The 21,085-nt window shown below is 39.3% G+C and overlaps 1 pseudogene; it reads left to right on the forward strand.

Moving 5' to 3' along the window:
- The first annotated feature begins 19,278 nt into the window (after positions 1–19,278).
- LOC101723436 (putative monooxygenase p33MONOX pseudogene) lies at positions 19,279–20,362 on the forward strand (annotated as a pseudogene).
- The last annotated feature ends 723 nt before the right edge of the window (positions 20,363–21,085 follow it).

The raw sequence follows: 21,085 nt of genomic DNA on the forward strand, positions 1-21,085 counted from the left end.
AAATAGGGCCAGCTGTTGAAGTATAATAATTTGGAATCCCTGAAACACTTCTTTTAGATGAGGATTGCTCCTCTACATAGTTTGATAACTGTAATCTAGTCCTTCCCAACATTATGTGTAATATGTCTCTCTGTGTGTGTAACTGATACTTTTGAGCAATTCCTCACCACCCATCAAAGACTGAGTTTGCCATCTGTAGGCAGTACATTTGGTGGTAGAAAACAATAAGCATAAGAAGTTCAGACTATAAACATGTGTTTTTGAATGCTCATGCAAAATATTCAATCTGCATAGCAGAGAAATGATAGGTAGTTCTGCATTGCATTTAGAGTTAAACATCTGTCCAATATGGCTATAGCTATAGGCCAATTCCAAGAATGCAAAATAATTCTCTCCTGGTACAGAAGTTGAAACTACCACTGTACAATTAAGCTATATGGTAGCTATATTTCACATTTTTAAGTGGTCTGAAACAAAGTTTTCTAGTTGAGTCTCTAGTTCATTTTCCCAAGGCAAGACTTTGTGTCTTATGTGCACCTCTATTAAGGCTGCATGCCAAGAATGTGCTTCTTCCCACAAATAGAACTCCCAAATACCAGTTCAATAGGTCTTTAACAGTAGAATAAATGCTTACACGACTGGGATATTCAGGTCATGAAACATCAGAAACTTGTGAAGTTACAGTAACATTTCAAGCAGTTCAGAAAGTTAGAGGCTTTATAATCCTTAATTGGCTCTATTACACAGCAAATCTAGCAAAATACATTAAGGCTGTAATCACATCTTTTGTCTTTCCCCAAAATAAATACAGTATTTTGGCTCAATCTTGGTTGAAATATTTATTATAGAAGAAAGCTGACAATTGATCTTTACCAATACTGTCAGGCCAGCTGTTTACAATGAACATGTCCCCTCAGCACTTGTACATGTATTAAACATTTTTGACGTTGCTCCCAATAATTACATGACTGAGCCAGTGAGAATGGAGCGAGGTAATTTAAAATAGAAGCCATTTTCCCTTCATCTCCACTTGTTAATCCCACCACCTAGTGTGTGAGTTGCTTTAAGTAAAATCTGAACAGTTTTTCAAAAGTAAACTTGTGAGAAAATTTTAACTGCCCTTTTTTCTGACTTGATTGCTGCTTTATTTGGACTGTTGGTATGTATGTCTTGGTCAAAATAAAAACATACTATCCAAGATTATATCCATGATTAGTTCAGACCAGTATTTGATAAGCAAATTTCCCCAGTGATACTAATCTCATGGAAGAGTCAGAAAGTATTGGAACCACCATTAGAGATGCTTTCAGAAATGCAGGATCCTGAACCCCATTCTCAGAAAATTCTGCTCTTAATGGTCTGGTGGGCCTACACACCTGCACTTTGAATAAGTGTCCCAAGTGAGTCTCATCTGTGCAACGTGCACTTTGAGAGATACTGCCCTGAATGAGGATCTCTCAGTATTATCTCAGGCTATCTTTGGTTTTAGGGTAGCTGGATTTGGAGGACACATCTGTCAAATTCATTAAGATTTATAAGGCATTCTGTTCTTAATTCATGTTCCCCTGCCAAGCTTAGGCCCAGCCATGCCAGTTGTACATAGGAAAGGATGACTCATGAACAAGATAAAAAGTGAGCTGAGTAAAGTCTGAAAACCAAGACTTAGTGGCCTAAGATGAATGGTAGCAGGAAGTAGATTGCAGAGGCAAAGCTGGGTTCCGAGTCTACTGTGGGTGTGTCAAGAGTGAGGATTAGGCTCACGGGAGGGGACAGAGTGGGTGTTATATAGGTAAAGACAGCACAATTGTCACCTAAAAAAGAAGACCCAAGTCATTGGCTCAGTTGGAAAAATGTTTAAATGGTATTACTGATGATTTTTGAACAGTGTGGCCTGACATTGTTCTTAGAATTAACTAATTTAACCTTAACAATTACAAGGAAAAATAACAAATGTGTTGATGGATCAAGTTCTAGACATAGTATTGGGCATTTGATACCTACATTGTTTTTGTATGTGTGTGTGTGTGTGTGTGTTTAATTGATGTGTAATTCACAAAAATTTATATAAAACTTAATACCTTTACAGAATAATTAACTCAAGTTCACGTAATATTCTGTTAATTAGAAATTATCTATGTGCCCTCCTTTATCACATCCTTTTCCCTGCTGACAGGAGGTATTCCACTGAATTTAATTTTGTTTTAGTTTGATAAGTAAATAATTTTTGTACTTGGTTTTGAACTTTAAAAACTTACACTGAATCTGGCATTTTTTGTCTGCACATTGTGAGACTCATCCATGTTGATTAGAGACTTCACTGCTCTAGTTTTTCTTGTTGAGAGACAATTGAGACTTATTTTGTATTTTTAAGTTTTAAATGTCTATTGATAGGTTGATTGCTATTAATACGCTGCTATGCTGCTTCTGATCACTTTAGAACCCATCTTGGGATACATAATAGAATGTCATGAAAAAAATGTGAACTTTGAAGTACTAGCCCCAGTGACTTCCCAAGTAAGCTAGAAAGCTTGGACAAGCTTCTCTTTGAGCTTCAGTTTCTTCCTCTGTAAAACATTCTCATGTCTATTTTATAGAGGCATTGTGAGTTTAGACTGAACAACCTATCAGTGTGATTAGTTTCCCATCTATAATTCTACCTGCTTGTCTCTCACTCAAGACCACAGAGGCTGCTTCTAGCTTTTATATTTCAGTGACCAAAAATTCACAAATGTTCCATGTACAGACTAGTTACAGTTTAACAAATAAGTGCTATGCTGTATTCTGAGATGAATTAATTTTTGTACCTTCTTTGCCAGCAGAAGCCAGTTCACTATGCTAGCATCTTTAGGATATATTCTAAAATGAATTATTGTTCTAGGAGGACCTTGAAAACCCAACGATACAGCACTTTATAAAGAAAAGATCTGATGCTGTTTGGAATGTGTTGAATAGTTTTCTTTCTTTTGTAGAATCTTCAACAAAAATAATTTGTTGAGGTGACATTCACATAACAGAAAATGAACTATTTTAAGTGCCAGTTCACAATATTATGCAACCACCACTTCTCTCTAGTTCTAATAATTATATCATTCGAAAGAAAAATCTCTTACACATTAAGCAATCTATTCCCATCTTCTTAGCCCTGTCCCTGGTTACCACTAGCAGACATTCTGCCTCTGGGTTTATCCTGAATATCCATATAAATGAGTCTTACAGTCTGTGACCTTTTGCTTCCTTTCACTTAGCATGTTTTGTTCATTTAGCGTAGTAGCATATATCAATACTTTGTTACTTTATAAGACTGAATAATATTCCATTGTATAGATAATATCACATTTTGTTTATTCATTTATTTGTTGGTGGACATTTGGTCTGTTTCCACCTTTTGACTATCGTGTATGGTGCTAAGCATATGTGTACAGACACTTCTTTGAATTCCTCTTTTCAATTCTTTGGTTAAATACCTATGAATGTAACACCAGGGTCATATGGTAATTCTATGCTTAATCATTTGAAGGACTTACAAACTTTTCCATAGCAGCTGAACTATATTACATTCACAATAGCAATGTACGAGTTCCAATTTCTCACCAACACTTGTTATTTTTCTTTTTTGATAAACATCCTGGTAGGGATGAAGGAATACTTCATTGTGTTTTTGATTTGCATTTCCCTAGTGTTAAGCATCTTTTTTTTTTTTTTTTACTTCACCAGGGATCGAACTCGGGACTTTGCACTTGTGAGGCAGGCGCCGGAACCACTGAGCTAAATCCCTGGCCCTATTGTTAAGCATCTTTTTATGTGTTTGTTGATCACTTGGCTATATCTGTAGAAATGTCTATTCAGGTCTTTTGCTCATTTTAAAAAGGCGAAAGATTTATGCAATCTGAAGAGAAACCAGAATATTATTTTCCTCATTTTTAAATTGAGTTGTCTTTTTGTTGCTGAGTTGTTAGTGTTTTTTACATATATTCTGGACACTAGATTCTTATCAGAGTTATGATTTGCAAATACTTTCTCCCATTTTTTAGGTTCAACTTCTTTTCTTGATACTGTCTTTTGATGCACAAAATTTTTAATTTTGAGGAAGTCTAATTACCTGGGGTTTTCTGGTTTGGTTTTGGTTTTGGTTTTGTGCTTCTGGAGTCATTGCCTAAGAATTACCTAAGAGTCCACTGCCAAATCCAAAGTCATGTTTTCTTCTAAGAGTTTTACACTTTTAACCCTTATATTTTGGTCACTTTTACATGGTCTGAGGTAGGGGTCCAACTTCATTCTTTTGCATGTCTATTTTCAGTTGTCCTGGCACCATTTGTTGATGGGACTATGTTTCTTTCCCCCAGTAAATGCTCTTGGCAGCTTTTCCTTTGTAGAATGGTACATGATTAAAATCATTTTAGCTTACTCTCTAAAGAATCATGTGATCAGAAAGTGCCAGAACTCTGCAATGTTTCCTTGGTATGTTTGCCATCCAAGCAGATTCTTCTCAGGGATCTGAGACCAACTCAAGGTTCTGAGAAGGCTGATCCCAAATTTCCACCTTTCTGCTTGCTGCTTCTCCAGTTAATAACAGACTCCAAATTCTAGGGGGTGCACCATGTTCTTCTCCATTGCTAAGCCCCACAAAAAGTTTCTCTTTGTAGGCAGATACAAGTTATATGCTATGGGTCCCACGCAGATACATGTGCAGCCTTGTTTCTTTCCTTCCCTCCCTCCCTTCCTTTTTTCCTTCCTTCCTTATTTTTAATAGCCATATTGCAGTATAATTGATTTACAGTAAACTGCACATATTTAAATTGTACAACTTGAAAAGTTTTCACATATGTAGGTAGCTATGAAATAGTCATACCAATCAAGATGAGAAGCATTTCTAATAATCCTTTGTAATTCATTCCTTATCTCACCCTCAACTACTAATCTGCTTCTGTAGATTTTGTTGTGTGTTCATTACATCTCAAATAAATTGATTAAAAAAGAAAAAAAGAATGGTTGACATCCAGATTCCACCTCACACCAGTCAGATCAAAACCTCTGGACGAAATCCAAACACTGGACCTATTCTTGTTTCCAGAAAACAATTTGGAACTTGCTTTAAAAAGTTAAAACGGGGCCGGGATTTAGCTCAGTGGTTCCGCTGCCTGCCTTGCAAGCGTGAGGGCCTGAGTTTGGTCCCCGGTACCAAACAAAAAAAAAGTTAAAATGCAACTACCCTAGGATCCAGCCATTTAGTCCATAGATCCTCACCCAAATGAAAGCGTATATGCATGCAAAGATTGTACGTGAATGTAATTTACTTGTAGTAATCAAACCCTGGAAAACAACCTAAATACCCATCCATAAGTGGATAACAAATTGTAGCAATTTATATTATGGAATATTATTCAGTAACAAAAAATAACTGTTCAGACATGGAATAACATGGATGATTCTAAAAACAGCTATGTTGAGTGAAAGCCATACCCAAAAAATACAGGATTCTAGTTATACAAAGTTCTAGAAAGTATAAAATATATATCCCTCCTCTTATAAACAATGATCTAGTCAAATATAGACTATTCTCATCATCCCAACACACTTCGCATTCATCCTGGGCCACCACTGATTAACTTGTCACTCTTGGTTGATTGTGCTTACTCTATAACTTCATATAAATGGAACCCAGCAGTCTGGTTTGTTTCACTCAACACAATGTTTCTGAGAATCATCATATTGTTACATGTGTCAGTAGCTTATTTTTTTTTAATGCTGATTAGTAGTCCATTGTATGGAGGGTACCACATTTTGTTAATCTGTTTATCTATTAATGGACATGTGGGTTGTTGCCAGTTACTGCTGTTAGGAATAAAGCTTCTGTGACATTCATGTAGAAATCCTTATAAAGAGATATGTTTTCATTTCCCTTGAGTAAATGACTAGGAGTGGAATTGCTGGTTAATATGGTGTCTGTTTATGAGAAACTTCCAAACTTTCCCAAAGTAATTGTACTGTTTTGCATTCCCACAGTGACCTATAAGTGTTCGTTTGCTGCACAGTTTTGCCACAACTTCAGGTATTATCAGTCTTAAATTTTATTTTTCTAGAGAACACAGCAGTTTCCTAAACCTCCCAAGACATATTCTGTTCTTTTTTGCATATATCAATAAAAAATGAACAAAAGCCTCCTAAATTACTCTAAGGTGCAGCCTAAGTTGAAAACCACAGAGCTAGACTAAACAACAAGTTATAAGTATTTAAACAATGACAGGTGTTTTTATTTATGATTTTTTTTTTCACTTACCCACTCTCTCAAAAAGAGCTGAACCTCTTCCTAAGTGCTGGGAATTCAAAGGTAACACAATACCCTGCTCTCAAAGAGCTAACAAAGAGCTAACACTTTTTTTTCTTAAGAAAACCAAATATCACCTGTGTAATCACAGTCATTACAGGCAATTTGGTTTGGTTTCTTTTTTGGGTTTTTTTTGTTTTTTTCTTGGTACCTGGGATCAAACTTGGGTCCTTGCATTTGCACAGCAGGCGGCGAAACCACTGAGCTAAATCTCCGGCCCCAGACAATTTGATTTTGAAGTGATCTTTCTTGAAATTTTGTAGCCCTGGCCTAAGGTTAGTCTTGCTGAAGAGGGACAAAAGCTAAGAAAAAATCATTTGTGGTGTTTCAGATGTTGTTTTCCGCTTAATATCCTTCCCTGTTTCCTATCTCCCATACTTGTTGTATTGTACACCATTCACCTGTGGGGACAATGTCTTTCAGAGGTAATGGAACCTCAGCAATAAAAACTGGGAGGTACATTGGCCCTGGTATCTACACAGAGGCCATGATTTGTTTTTCTTTATTTACTTTCAACACTTGTGATTTCTATTTTTGTTTCCTAAATCCAGATATCCCCAAGGTCAAATTTTATTTTTATTTATTTGATTTATTTATTTTTGGTGCCGGGGATTGAACTCAGGACCTTACACTTGCGAGGCAAGTGGCGGAACCACTGAGCTAAATCCCCAGCTCCAAGGTCAAATTTTAGAAATCTAAATTCTGTTCAAAAAATGTTGTCCTTCTGTCCATTTTTAATCAACAGGAATCTTTTGCGACAGGGTCTCACTATGCAGCCCATGCTGGCTTTAAACTCACAATCCTTCTGCCTCATCCTCCAAAGTGTTGAGTTCACAGGCATGCACCATCATGCCCAGCTAACTTGAAATTATTCAAAGTGAACTAGTTTTACTTGAGCCAGCTAAAAAAATCACATAAAATAAATTCAAAACCATAGAAAATATTTCCATGCTGTGAGCATTTTTACCATGTGTATCAAGAACATTCAAACTCATGCTTGATCCAGCCAACTCACTTGTAGGAAGTTATCCTAACATGATATAGTGGACACATGTCCAAAGATGTACAGTATATGACCTGTTCATCAACAAAAATTGGCAACCAGGTAAATGCATATCAATGGGGGGGATAATTCAGAGAGCATATTTTCATACTGTGACAAATATTTCTGTGACAAGACAGTAAACAGATTTGCGGGCCATATGGCTTCTGTCATAAATAATAAACTGCCATTGTAGTACAAAAACAGCCACAGACAATATGTATAAGAATGGGAACAGCTATGTTCTAATAAAACTATTTACAAAAAAAAAACAAGCAGTGAATTTGACTTATGGGCCTTAATTTTAGACTGGTTTAAAGACATAAGAATTTTTATTTATTGACATGAAGAACTCATCATAATTTACTATTGTAGAAAAAAGCATATTTTAATACAGTAAAAAGCATATTTTGATACTTTAGTTTATTATGATACCACTTATGTAAAATAATTCCTATGTCACATAAGTGTCCAGATAATGATAGATATTATCATTATATCTATATCAATATCTAATGATAGATATTGATAATGGAGATATTACTAGGTTAAAAGATTTTGAGATGCTTTTTTGCTTTTATGTTTTTGTATATTTTTATTATTAGAAAAGTTTTTCATTTAATAATTTATACCCTGACATGGTAATCCCATGATGTAATTAGGGCCACCACTTACAGCTGTGCAGCTTGTGCACTGCAGTATTCTAGAAGATTGCATTCACATGGATCCCACTGTAAAAGGGCTCCCCAGAGTGCGGCAGCCCTCCCATCTCCCATTCTCTGTTCAGCTCTGTCCAGTTCCACAAACATATAGCCAGCATTTGTTGGGCCAGACATTGTCCTAAGCATAGCAGAAATATCAACAAACACAGTAGACAAAAGTGTTTGCCCTCATAGAGCTTGGATTCTAGTCAGGGAGAAAGGTAGTAAAGGCAGAATATAGAATGAAGTATGTACTACAATGTGAGAAAGTGACAGCAGACAGGGCGATAAGGGAGATCCGGAATGCTGCAGCCCGATGGGGTTTGAATTTTAACTAGGATGGATAGGACAGGCCTTCCTCAGAAAGGTCCAATCAAGAAAAGACTCCAAAGAGATAGGAGGAAAGCTATGTTGACATCTTGGGCAGAGAGAACAATCAGCACACAGCCCCAAGGGGAAAGAATGCCTGGTGGTTTCAGGGAGCAGCAAAGTGGTCAGTGTTCCTGGGGTGGAGAGGCAAAGAGGGCAGTCGGAGATGAGGCTAGATGGGCAGTGAGTGGCCAAGTAACACAGGTACTCGCAGGCCACAGTGAGGACCTTGGCCTTGACTCAATAAGTTCATAGCCCGTGGAATATTCTTTAATAGAACAGTGACATGATCTGATTCATGGATTTTAAAAGCCACTGGTAGGAAAAGATTTTATGAACAAAACTTCAGTTGCCTGTGAACTAGCACAAACAATCAACAAGTGGGATCTCCACTTACTAACAAGCTTCTGCACAGCAAGAGAAACCACCAGAAGTGTGAAGAGACAACCCCCAAGGTGGGAAAAAATCTTCACTTGCTGTTCCTCAGACAAAGGTCTACTATCTAGAATCTATAAAGAACTTAAAAAGATCAGACCTCCCAAATTTAAGACTCATTCCAAAAATGGGCATCTGAAATGAACAGACATTTCTCATACAAAGAAGTGGAAATAGCAAATAAACATATGAAAAAATGTTCAACATCACTGGTCATTCGAGAGATGCAAATGAAAACAATGCTGAGATTCCACCTCACCCCAGAAAGAATGGCTGCTATCAAGAAATCAACCAATAACAAATGCTGGTGGGGATGTGGGAAAGAGGAACCCTGCTCCACTGCTGGTGGGAGTGTAGACTGGTACAACCACTGTGGAAATCAGTATGGAGCTACCTCAAAGAACTAGGACTAGAGGTCCCATTTGACCCAGCTGTTCCCCTTCTGGGTATCTTCCCGAAAGAATTAAAAGAATCATACCACAGTGATATATGTGCACCCATGTTCATAGCAGCACAATTCGTGGTAGCTAAAACTTGGAAACAACCCAATTGCCCATCAACTGGAGACTGGATAAAGAAAATGTGGTTTTTTATAAAATGGAGTACTACTCAGCCATAAAGAATGAGAAACTAGAGACATTTATAGCTAAATGGATGCATTTTGAGGCCATAATTTTAAGTGAAATAAATAGGACACACGTGTAAATACCGAATAGTTTCTCTGGTGTGAGAAACTGAAAGTGTAAATAAGGACTAAAAGGTATAATAGATAATGTGAAATAGGAAGAAAAGGGGCAAAGGGGAAGGGGAATGGGAGGGGTAGGGGAAAGGAAAGAAGGGAATGGAATTGATATGAGAAAATGAAAAAATGGAAACAAAGTCTTTGTAAATAGGGAGGGATGGAGGGGTTGAAGGGAGGGCTGGGGAAGGGGGAAAAAGTAAGAACCAAGATGGATTATGTAAAGGTGCAAATTTCCAATGATGAATGTCATTGTATTGTATACCTTAAATGTACCAATAAAATTAATTTTTTTAAAAAGCCACTGGGATGCTGAGTAAATTTACCTCTTTCTCACCTGTATCCCTCACTGGTCTGTAGATACCTGGTGGTCAAGGAGTGAGTGATTTGTCATCTGCCCCTTTCCCAGCACAGTTTCTGGCAGAAGGAACAGCAAGTGTGAAGGCCCTGAGGCTTCTCTCCGAGTGAAAAGTCAGGCAGGGAAAACACTGTTTTACAGAAGACAGACATGTGAACTCAGGGAGCCTTAAGTGATGGCCAGTCAGAATAGGATCAGTGATAGAACTGAGACCTTCCAGTTCTAAGGGCAAGGTTCCTTCCTCTCCGGACAAGAAATACTACGTACAAGAGAAGATGAGGGCCAGGGATTTAGCTCAGTGGTGCCGCTGCCTGCCTCACAACCACAAGGTCCCGAGTTTGGTCCCCAGTTTGGTCCCCAGTACCAAAAAAAAAAAAAAAGGAGAAGGTGAGAGTGAGTGAAGACAGCAGCTTGAATTAGAAAAGTCTACAGGCTTCTGGCAGGCTGGTCATATAATGCTAATAATAATGCCAACATCGTGTTAACAATATATGAACATCTCAGGAGGTCTACCACATACTGCTAACTTAGAAAAGAAAGGTTGAAATTAGCATTTAGAGTATAATTCCTGTGTACTTAATACACGAATGTATAGGAAAGATGTTCTCCACATGATAGTGATACTTATTTCTTGATAGTAGCATATCAGGGAGCTTTTTCTTCTTCTTCTTTATTCTTTCCTGAATTGTTTGTATTTTCTACAATGAGAATGTAAAAACAGAAGAAACTAAAAAATGTTTGATACTAAAAAGGTACCATTAAGTTAACATATGCATGCTCTTTGCAGTTTCTCAGCACCTGTACTGCCACTATTTCTTTGTAAATTCTTCCAGGGCTGAGATTCTGTTTCATTCATTGTTGTACCCAGCATGTGGAACCTGCTGCAAAATAGGTGTTCAATGGGCCTTGTGGAATGCAGGGAAGTGCTTTCATCAACAGCAGTTTATAGTTTAATCTTCAAGAGACACCTAGGGGGCCTCGGGAACGACATGAACACCGATTCTAGTTGAAAGGAGTTTATCCCTTGCCTGGTTGGAGTTGCTATGGCACTCAGGAGAGCAGGGATCTTGGTGAGAAAGACAGTTTGCAGATTCATGGTGCCTGGACTCGGGTTCTGCATTAGCACTATATAAAAATTGGGTCTTTTTGCCGCCTGCTGCGCCAGCACAAGGACCCGAGTTCAATCCCCGGTACCAAAAAAAAAAAAATTGGGCCTTTTAATAGAAGAGTTTTAGATTTTTCCCCTTACTGTATCTAATTGTCCTAGCACTATTTGATGAAAAGGCTAGTCTTTTTTGACTTAATTTCATTTATACCTTTGTAAACAAACAACAGAACAAATCAGACTCTGTGTATTTGTGAATATCTTTCAGGCCATTTTGTTTCTTGGTTTTCTTTGTCTTAATGTCTATACCACACTATTTTGATTACTGTTGCTTTGTGGTAAGTCTTGACATGAGGTTGTATCAACCTTCTAACTTCATTCTTCTTTTCCAAAATTCTTTTGTCTAGTTTAGGCCCTTTCATGTCCATATTAATCTTACAATCAGCTTGTTGATTTCTATTAAATGTCTGGAGGGATTCTGATTGAGATCGCACTGAGTCTATTAAAGATTAATTTAGAGATAGTGAACATATCAGTGATATTGAGATATGACTTTGATGTTAATTTTAAAATGGTATTTTTAGATTTTCAATTTCTTTTACTATTTTTTTTTGTACTGGGGATCAAACTCAAGGTCATTCTACCACTGAGTAACATCCTTACCCCTTTCCTTTTCCTTTCAAGGTAGTGTCTCACTAAGTTTCCAAGGAGAGACTCCAACTTGCAATCCTGCCTCAGTCTCCCTCTTCATAGGGATTACAAGTGTGCACTATCATGACCAGCTTGTTCTTTTTACTTTTTAATCTTATATTCTCTAAACAGCTAAAATCAGGTATTACTTCTACCTCTTGTGGATTCCATTAGATTTTCTAAATAGATTATCAAGTTGGCTATGTATGAAGACAGTTTTACTTTGTTTCCACTCTGGATGCCCTTTATTTCTTGTGTGCCTGTGTATGCCAGAACCTCCACTAGAAGGTTTAATACAGCAGTGAGAGCAGACATCCTTGTCTTATTCTTGATTACAGAGGGAACATGTTTAGCTTTTTATAATTAAGCCTGATGTTAGCAATAGGTTTTATAGGTGTCTTTTTTTTTGAGAAAATTTCCTTCTATGCTTAGACTGCTGTTTGTATTAATAATAAATGTTAGATTTTTGCTTTTTCTGTGTCTAATGAGATCATGTTTTTTCTTTTTTTGTTAATATGAAGAATGACATTTATTTACTTCCAATGTTAAATCACCCTACATTCCTGGGGAAAATCCAAAATGCTCATGATATAATACTTTTATATATTTTGGGATTTGACTTGTTAAAATTTTGTTTAAAAATTTTCTTCTATGTTCATGGAAGATATTTGGCCTTAGTTGTCTTTTCTTCTAATATCTTCATATAGTTTGGTATCTGGGTAATTTGGGTCTCTTAGAAGTATTCCCATATCCTCAATTTTCTGGAACAGTTTTTATAGAATTGGTCTTATTTCTTCCTTAAATGTTTGGTAGAATTCAGCAGGGAAACTATCTGGACTGGAATTTTCTTTGTGGGAATGTTACCTGACCTAATCTTCTCTGCCTACTTGACCTAGCCGAATGTCTACTCTACTTATCTTATCTTTGAGGACCGGAGTGCCTGTAAACCAGAAGTCTCTCTTCAAGTGAGCTGGCCAAAACTGGTTAGATCTAAGATGGCTGCCAGAGGGACCACCAGACAGCCTCTGTCTTCATCCAAATGCCATCTGCATGCTAAATGACACCCTGTCTAGCATCATGATACTTGACAATTGCTGTGACAGTGAGCAGGAAAAAAAAACATGAAAGGAGCAGAAAGAGGTGGCAACCAAAGTCCTAAAAAAGACATGACTAACTTTCCCTTTATTAGCCTATCCCTCCTTCTCATTTCTTTTATCCTTTATCTATAATTCGCCAGCTCCTACTAGGTTGAGAAATTGATTTGAGAGTTTTATCTCCTACTTTGCCTGTTCTTGGCCAAGAATAAAAGTCTTCTTTGCTGCCCAATCAATTCTCAGTCTTGTTATTGGTTACAAAATTCCAAGAGGGAAAAAGAGCCCAGTTTGGGATCAGAAATTACTAACAAGAAGAATTTTAAGTACAAATTTAATTTCTTTAAAAATATAAAGGGTACTGAGATTATGTGGAGCTTTTTGGGGTTGTGTGTTTTTGTTTTCTTTTGTTGTGTTTGTTTGTTTGTTTTTGAGACAAGGTCTTGCTGTGTAGTTCAGGCTTGCCATGAGTTCACTGTGTAGCCAGCCTCAAACTCTTGGTAATCCTCCTGCCTCAGCCTCCTGAGTGCTGGGATTACAGGCATACACCACCACACTCTGCTGGGGTTATGTATTTTGTGTTGACTAAGCTTCAGAATTTTGTGGATTTTAGGGAATTTGACAATTTCATCTTAATTATGAAATTTATAGGGATAAAGCTTTAATATATATATATATAAACAACTACTCATTACTCTTTCCTAATATTGGTAATTTGTGTCATCTCTTGTTTCCTAATTAGTTGAGATAGAAATTCATACTTTTATTTTTCTTGTCAGTGAACTAGATTTGTTTTTGTTGATTTTCTCTATTGTTTTCTGATTTCTATTTCACTGCTTTCTGTTCTGATCTTTATTATTTCCAGTTGTCTCCTTACTTTGGGCTTAATTTGCATTTTAAAAAATTAATTTCTTAAGATAGATGCTGAAGTAATTGCTTTGAGTCTTTTCTTCTTTTGTAATATAGGCAGTTGGGGCTGCAAAATATCCCCACAGTATTGTATTAGTGGCATTTCACAAATTCTCATATGTTGTGTTTTCATTTTCACTCAGTTCAAAATATTTTCTAATTTCTCTTTGGATTTCTTCTTTGACCTATGAGCTATTTAGAAGAGTGTTATTTAGTTTCTAATATTTGGGTATTTTTCAGATATCTCTCTGTTAATGATTTGTAATTTAATTATTTGTGGCTAAAAACGTATTTGCATAATTGAATCTTTTACATATATTGAGAATTGTTTTATGGCTCAGAATTGTAATCTGTCTTTGTAAATGAACCATGCGTACTTGAAAATAACATGTGTTCTGTTTTGGGGGAGTGGTGGTGTAGAAATGTCCATTAGGTCAACGTGGAGGTGGTCATTAAAACTGGACGAAGTAAAATTAATAATGTAACCTTTTCTTTCACTTACTGCTGTAGTGTGAGCTAAAGGCAAAACCAGAAAAAAAGTGCCCACTTTCCCAACTCCACCCCCACCACTCCACCCTCCCGTGAATTAGCGTCGACGGACATTGCCTCTCTGCTGAGGAAGAGGGAGTGCAGCAAAACAAAAAGCTCTTGCTCTGCTGCTATTTCTCCTATTCTATGGATCCTATGATGACATGAGGAAGGGTAAGCGAGAGGAGGGAGGGGAGATCTAAGAATGGAAAAACGTCAAGTGCTGAGTTACAATAGTAAAAAGTGTCTTCAGGGTGCCACAGAAGGTAGCTTAACAAGAGGCACCTGAGAAAGGCCCTCTAAACGGAGGCACCTGCAACAGAAACATGAAGAGCAGCACGGCGGGGGGGCGGGGGGGGCAGGCAGGAGTGGGGAGCAGAGTCCTTGAAGGCAACTCCCTCTGGAGGCCGCAAGGACACTGGCTGGCAGAAGTCTGGGGTGGGCGAGGGAAGTTTCCTGCAGTGTCCAGGGAGACCACCCAGCAGAGAGGCGTGTGGGGTCAAGCCTTCGGAATGGCCTTTTTCCAGGCCCCAAAATTCAAATACAGGATTCTGGCCCAGATCCAGGTCCTCTGGAACTCCAGCTTCCTTTTGACTCGTGCTGTCATAGTACAGTGGACCCTCAAGTTAGGACCGGCCTGACATACAAACAACTTGGGTAATTAGGTTAATGGAAGAGTCATCTGCCTCTTGTTCTCTATAGTGTGTACCCGGGTAAACATCCAGATCTCAGCTGTATTGACTTACAACCAACTTGAGTTACAACCAGCCCTCGGGAAACGATCAAGTTTGTAAGTCAAGGGCCCACTGTCTATCCTTATCAAAACTTGCACTTTTAACCTACTAAGTCTGTATACTTAAAATGCCTTTCTTGCAGGCAGCATCAGTTGGGTCTTGCTTTTTTCTTCACTCTGACAATCTGTCTTTTAATTGGGCTATTTGGACTATTTATATTTAATGCTATAATTTGTAATGACTAACTTTAACTATCAGCTTGGCATTTGCTTCATATTTGTTCCATCTGTTCTTTGTACCTTTATTCCTCTTTCTGTTTTCTTTCAAATTAGTTGGATTTTCAGATTAACTGGGCTAATTTAGATTGCTTTATGATGATTTCATCTCCTTTACAGACCATTAGCTTTAACTGTTTTATTATTTTAATGGTTGTATTCACCTGTTACGCTGAAATACATTTGACATAAAGTTATTTCTATACTTGAGTGTTAAATTTTAGCCCAAAGCTCCCTCTATACATAAATAATTGTACCCTGGCTTGATATGTAAGCAAATTATAAATTCGCCTACGATTATACCTTTGTAACCAAGCAACTGAGTCTCTAACCAGTCACATCACTGCCAGTTGATCAAATCATGCCCATATAAGGCAAATGCCAACTGCAGTGTTTGTTTCTGTACAGATACCTTTTCTGTGGCTGTAAACTAAACTACATGGGATGACACAGGATATGCTGCATCATCTTCAGTCTAGACTGTTGTCAGGTTGTTGAATCTTTTTCTGGCTCAAGAAAACTTTGTTCAATTTAGTTGGCCCCAGGTTTTCTTGTAACACATCTTTATTTGATCAGAATATACTTCCAAGTGATATCAGACTATTTCACATATAGTATAAGAAACTTACATTAGTGTACTTCTATTTCTCCCCCTCAGCATTTGTTATTGTTTTTATATTTTAAATTTATATATTGATGATCTCTATAATAAATGCATTGTTATTTTTATTTAAGCAACACTTATTTACTCATTTTCATTGTGATAAAATATATGTAACATGACATTTATCATTTTAATCATTTTTAAGTGCATGACTAGTGGTATTAATTACATTCACTGTGTTATACAACCCTCGCTACTGTCTAGTTCCAAATGGTTTTCATTATGACAAAAAACTACCTGTTAAGTGTGAGTTCTGGGCACTAGTCTTTCTTTCCAGGTGGGTCATTCTCTCCTCTGGTAGCTCCCCACATGCCTGTGATTCGCTGAATACTTGAGTGGGGGCCTTTACAGATCACTGAGCCAGGTGCACAAGTGCACGCTCTCTCTCTCTCTCTCTCTCTCTGTCTCTGACTCTCTCTCCCCGTGTTTATTCCTGTCCTCACAGGTATTCTGTCTTAATGACTCTCTGGCTACTTTGATCTTTCTCCCCAGACTTTTAGTTCTTTCTCATCAGGGAGTTTCTATGCATGACCTCAGTTTCCCTTCCCCATGCTGTAGTCTGAAAAGTCACTCAAGAATATGCTGGAGTAACTTGAGGGGTCACCTTGTTACCCTTTTTCAGGGATCATTGTTCTTCATTACCTGATGTCAGTGTCTTAAAAACCATTGTGTCTAAGATCACAGTTCATTGATTTAGACAGCCTGCTCATTGATTTGCAAACATGGATCAAGATGCCAGGCCACCACTTCATGCAAACTGGCCTTGCTCACAGATATAGAAAGTAAAATAAATCAGATGTTGGGCCAGCAAGCAGTCAGTGTGACCTCAGGAGCCAGAGGCTGGGTGCCCCTCACAGTCCTTTTCATTATAGGAAGGCTTCAGTGCCAAATGGGACTTGACATCCTCTGCCTTACTGGCTTGCTCACCTCATAACCAGAAGATTCTGATCTACCCCTGAACCCTGAAGATTCAGTTATCTGCAGAGTGTACCTGTGTGTACAGTTTAAGCCCTCGAATGTTAAAGGTTCCATCCTGGTCAGGTAGTTCCAGGGAGGGAAAGCCTGTGAACTTTAACATTGAGAGCAATAGAAATGTACTTGCAGAAAATTTGGGAAATAAAGAAAAGCACAAAGAAATAATAGAACTTTGCCTTTATCTATGAATTTTAGTAACTGTTGTGCACATATACCAGTCAAAGACACCTTTAGGAATGTAGTTTTTAGACAAAAGAGAGTGAAAAAGAAAAAAGAAACCATTGTGTCTATTTTGTGTTTCATCTTGGTTGTTTCAGGTGGGAAGGTAAGTGTAGGTGCTGTTAATCTGTCTTGGGTGCGTCCCTGTTTACTTTGTCAAAGAGAAAAGGTGCTTATTTCACCGTGTGTAACTGCAGGGCCAAAAACCACGCTGTTGGTTTTACAAGTCATGTGTACAGGACAATTTTTATAATTGGAGTCAATTGTAAATTTATGTATTCATTATGACAATTTCCCAGCAGGTGGCAGTAAAGTATTTTGAAGAAGGCGTAATTCTCTCTCTCTCTCTCTCTCTCTCTCTCTCTCTCTCTCTCTCTCTCTCTCTCTCTCTCTCTCTGACAAAAACCTGCCATGTGAGAAACTAGAGGGTCTGCACTTCTTTTTTTTTGGTACCGGGAATCGAACTCAGGACCTTGTACTTGTGAGGCAGGCACAGAGCCACTGAGCTACATCCCCAGCCTGGGGTCTGCATTTCTTGGGCCTCCTACTGATTCAGAAGGTCCAGTTCAGAATCACACATTTCACTCCATTGCCTTGTGTCTTTAGTTTCCTTCAGTCTGGATGACTTCTATGGTCTTTTCTAGACTTGCTTGCTTTCAACACTTTGGCCAATTGTAGATCAGTTATTTTGTAGAATGCCCCACAATTTGGGTTTTTCTGATGTTCCCTCTTGATTAGATTAAAATAGGCATCTTTGGGGGAAATGTCACAGCACTGATGCTGGTTCTTCTCAGTGCCTATTACCAAGTGGTGTGTGAGTCCAATTGGTCCTGTTGCTTACGATGTTCTCTTGAATTACTATTTCATTGAGGAGGTGCTAAGCTTATCCACTGAAAGTAATCTTTTTGTTTTGTTTTGTGGTGCTGGGGATTGAACCCAAGACCTCATGCATGCTAAGCAAGGCCTCTACCACTGAGCTACAACCCTAGACCTATTTTTCTCTTAGTAATTTCTAAGTATCTTGTGTAAAGCAATACTGAAACAATTCAAATATCCCTTCCTCATGAAACTTCCAATTCATTCATTCATTCATTCATTCATATGGACTTGAGATCTGTTATATTCAATCTCAATTATCCCAATCTACACGGCCATCCTGTTCCTAACACAGAGGGCCTCCTTGCCCAGTCTGGGTTCCCACACCTGTATTAGGACACCCCTCTGGGAGGGTGCCTTCATCACCACGCTTGGACTCCAAACTCACACCCTGGGCCGCTTCCTACACATGGAGCGCCACCTCACTCCACTTACGCTGCCTCTCTAAGAGACGCCTCTGCACTGTCTCATGATGAGCCACCCTGCTGAAGGCCACGCCCAGGCATCCACATCTTGCTCATCCTGCTCAGAAACTGACTCCCTGGGTCTGTCCTTTCTCTTGGTCACTGCCTCCCCTGCTCAGACTGGGCTCGGGCACCAGCAGCACTGCCATGTGCACACCCTTCCTTCCCCGCCTAGGTTCTGACCCTGTTCTGAGCTACTGTGCCACTTTGTCTCATCACTCTTCTGCCCCCTAGCGGCTGTTATGGGTGGCTCCCTTGCTCTGCCCCTGCTAATGGTGTTAAGTCTTCATTGTTTGTCAAGAAAAGGGAAAGGGAGGAGGAACACTGTTTGCATTTTTAGCAAGTTCTTCAGGTGATTTTTAGTCCTTTTGTATTAAAAACAAGTTGGGACTGTAACTTAGAATATACATGGAGAGTGCTCCCCAGGCCGTGAGGCCAGCTACAAGTGTGACGCTTTCACGATGGCTTCGGTCTGGACTGTGCCACAACCTCTCAGGAGACTTGGGTCGTCGGAGCCTCTTTAGTGTCGGAGTTGGAGCCACAGCGGGAGAACAGAACCTCTGGATGGACTCTTCCTGGAAAGCTTTACTAATTTGCAGCAGCTGGACAATGTTCCTCATTAACATCTGTCTGTCAGCATAGTCATGACATCATTTCACTGTGGTGACAGGAACTCATCTCTGAATTCTTTATAGAAGAAGCACCTGGATCCCAGTTTTTCAGAGGCTTCAAGATAACCAGAAGTCCCTGCTCTTGGGCCCAGTGGGCCTCTAGGCAAGATGTCCCTGTCCATCGGGATGTGCCGCCAGGCATTCAGCTGTGATGATGCCCTGGAGAACCCTACACCCATGACTCTTCCTCCAGCAGACATGGGCAGCATCGCCTGGAAACCAGTGATTCCAGAGCTCAAGTACCAGCACCTCGCTAAGGTGGAGGAAGGACAGGCCAGTGTATCCCCCACCTCCGTGACCCTGGCAACGGCCACTGACAGTACGGACAAGGTCCCAGTGGTGAAGGCTAAAGTTACCCATGTCAGCATGAGTTCCCTGATCACAAAACAGACCCAGGAGAGCATTCAGCATTTGAGCAACAGGCAGGGCTGTGAGATGCTGGCTATACACCACACAAAGGCCTTACCACTGAGGAGACCAAGTACCTTCAAGTGGCAGAAGCACTCCATAAACTAAAGCTGCAGAGTAGAGAGACAACAAAAGGAGAGAAGCAGCCTCCATCTGCCCAGTCCAGCCCAAGCAGCACCCCTCATTCTTCCCCAAAGCAGAAGTCCAGAGGCTGGTTCACATCTGGTTCCTCTACAGCTTTAACAGGCCCACATCCTAGCACCATGGATCCTGGAAGTGGGGATAAGGATAGACCTTCATTAGATAAATGGAATGTCTCTGGACCAAGACCCCTCCAGAAGTCTGATTCTGGAGGTTTTGCCGTCTAGGCCTACAAAGGAGCCCAGAAGCCCTCTCCCATGGAGCTGATCCATGCCCAGGCCACCCGAATGGCTGAAGATCCAGCAACCTTCAAGCCACCCAAGATGGACATCCCAGTGATGGACACGAAGAAACCACCACCGCGGACCCATAATCTCAAACCATGTGACCTGAATGTTCTCACACCTACTGGGTTCTAGAGTGTTTTCTATCCCAGGGTAGAGGGTTTCTTGTGTCCCACTTCCCTTGGCTCTCACATAGGAATGGTATATTTTTAAACCTCTTAAATGGAGGCTACCACTGGGGATACAGTTAATTTTGAGAAAGTGTAAAGCTTGTACTTGTGTGGAAGAAACCATTTTGTACTGCTTTGGACTAAAAAAATCTGAGCAGTAATTTTGGGGGACCTTGCAACCTATTTTTGTATCATGTACCCTAGACAAGAGCTTCAGTCACTGCTTACTAGGTAAGTAATGTTTACACTAGTCCAAAACTGAGATTTGATTGTTTTATCATGATCAACATGAACATTGACAAATCATGGTGTAGAGGCACCCACTAACTCATTTGGGCTCTGACTTTGGCCCTTTTGACCGTCCTGGTGCTGTGCTCCAGCTCATCATTTGGGCCCTAAAATACATTTGAGATCTGGGTACAGTTAGCAGCCAGGCCAGGGAGGGATCTCACTTGGAGTCACCTTGCTTTTTAGTCAGCCTAATGGATTATTTTGTCCTGCAGCCATTCCTTCATGCTTCTTGGTACCTCCCAGGCCACTGCCGCAGGAGAGATACTTCCCTCTTACCATAGAACAGTGTTGCTCATCCTCTCTTACACTTTAAAGTGAGATTAGTTTCAGTCCAATTTGGTTAAAAACTAATAGAGAAAGTTCTCCTGATTTCATACTGCTTTTTTTTCCTGGGGGCGACACTAGGAATGAACCTGGGGCCTCGCACATGCTAGGCAGGCACTATACCACTGAGCTTACCCCAACCCCTAGATAGTAATTTTTTTTAGCGTAAAGATGATTAGTACAGTTATAGACTTTAGATTCATATAAAATTAATGTGTCATGTTGTTTTGATTTTTGTCCAGATCAGGGCCTGAAATTTTGTGGGATGGGATTGGTCCAAGAATTCAAACTTTTTCT

The sequence above is a fragment of the Heterocephalus glaber genome, unplaced genomic scaffold (assembly GCF_053883595.1).
Source record: "Heterocephalus glaber isolate CG9 unplaced genomic scaffold, H.glaber_assembly_v1.0 deba00001472, whole genome shotgun sequence".
Taxonomy (NCBI): Eukaryota; Metazoa; Chordata; class Mammalia; order Rodentia; family Bathyergidae; genus Heterocephalus; species Heterocephalus glaber.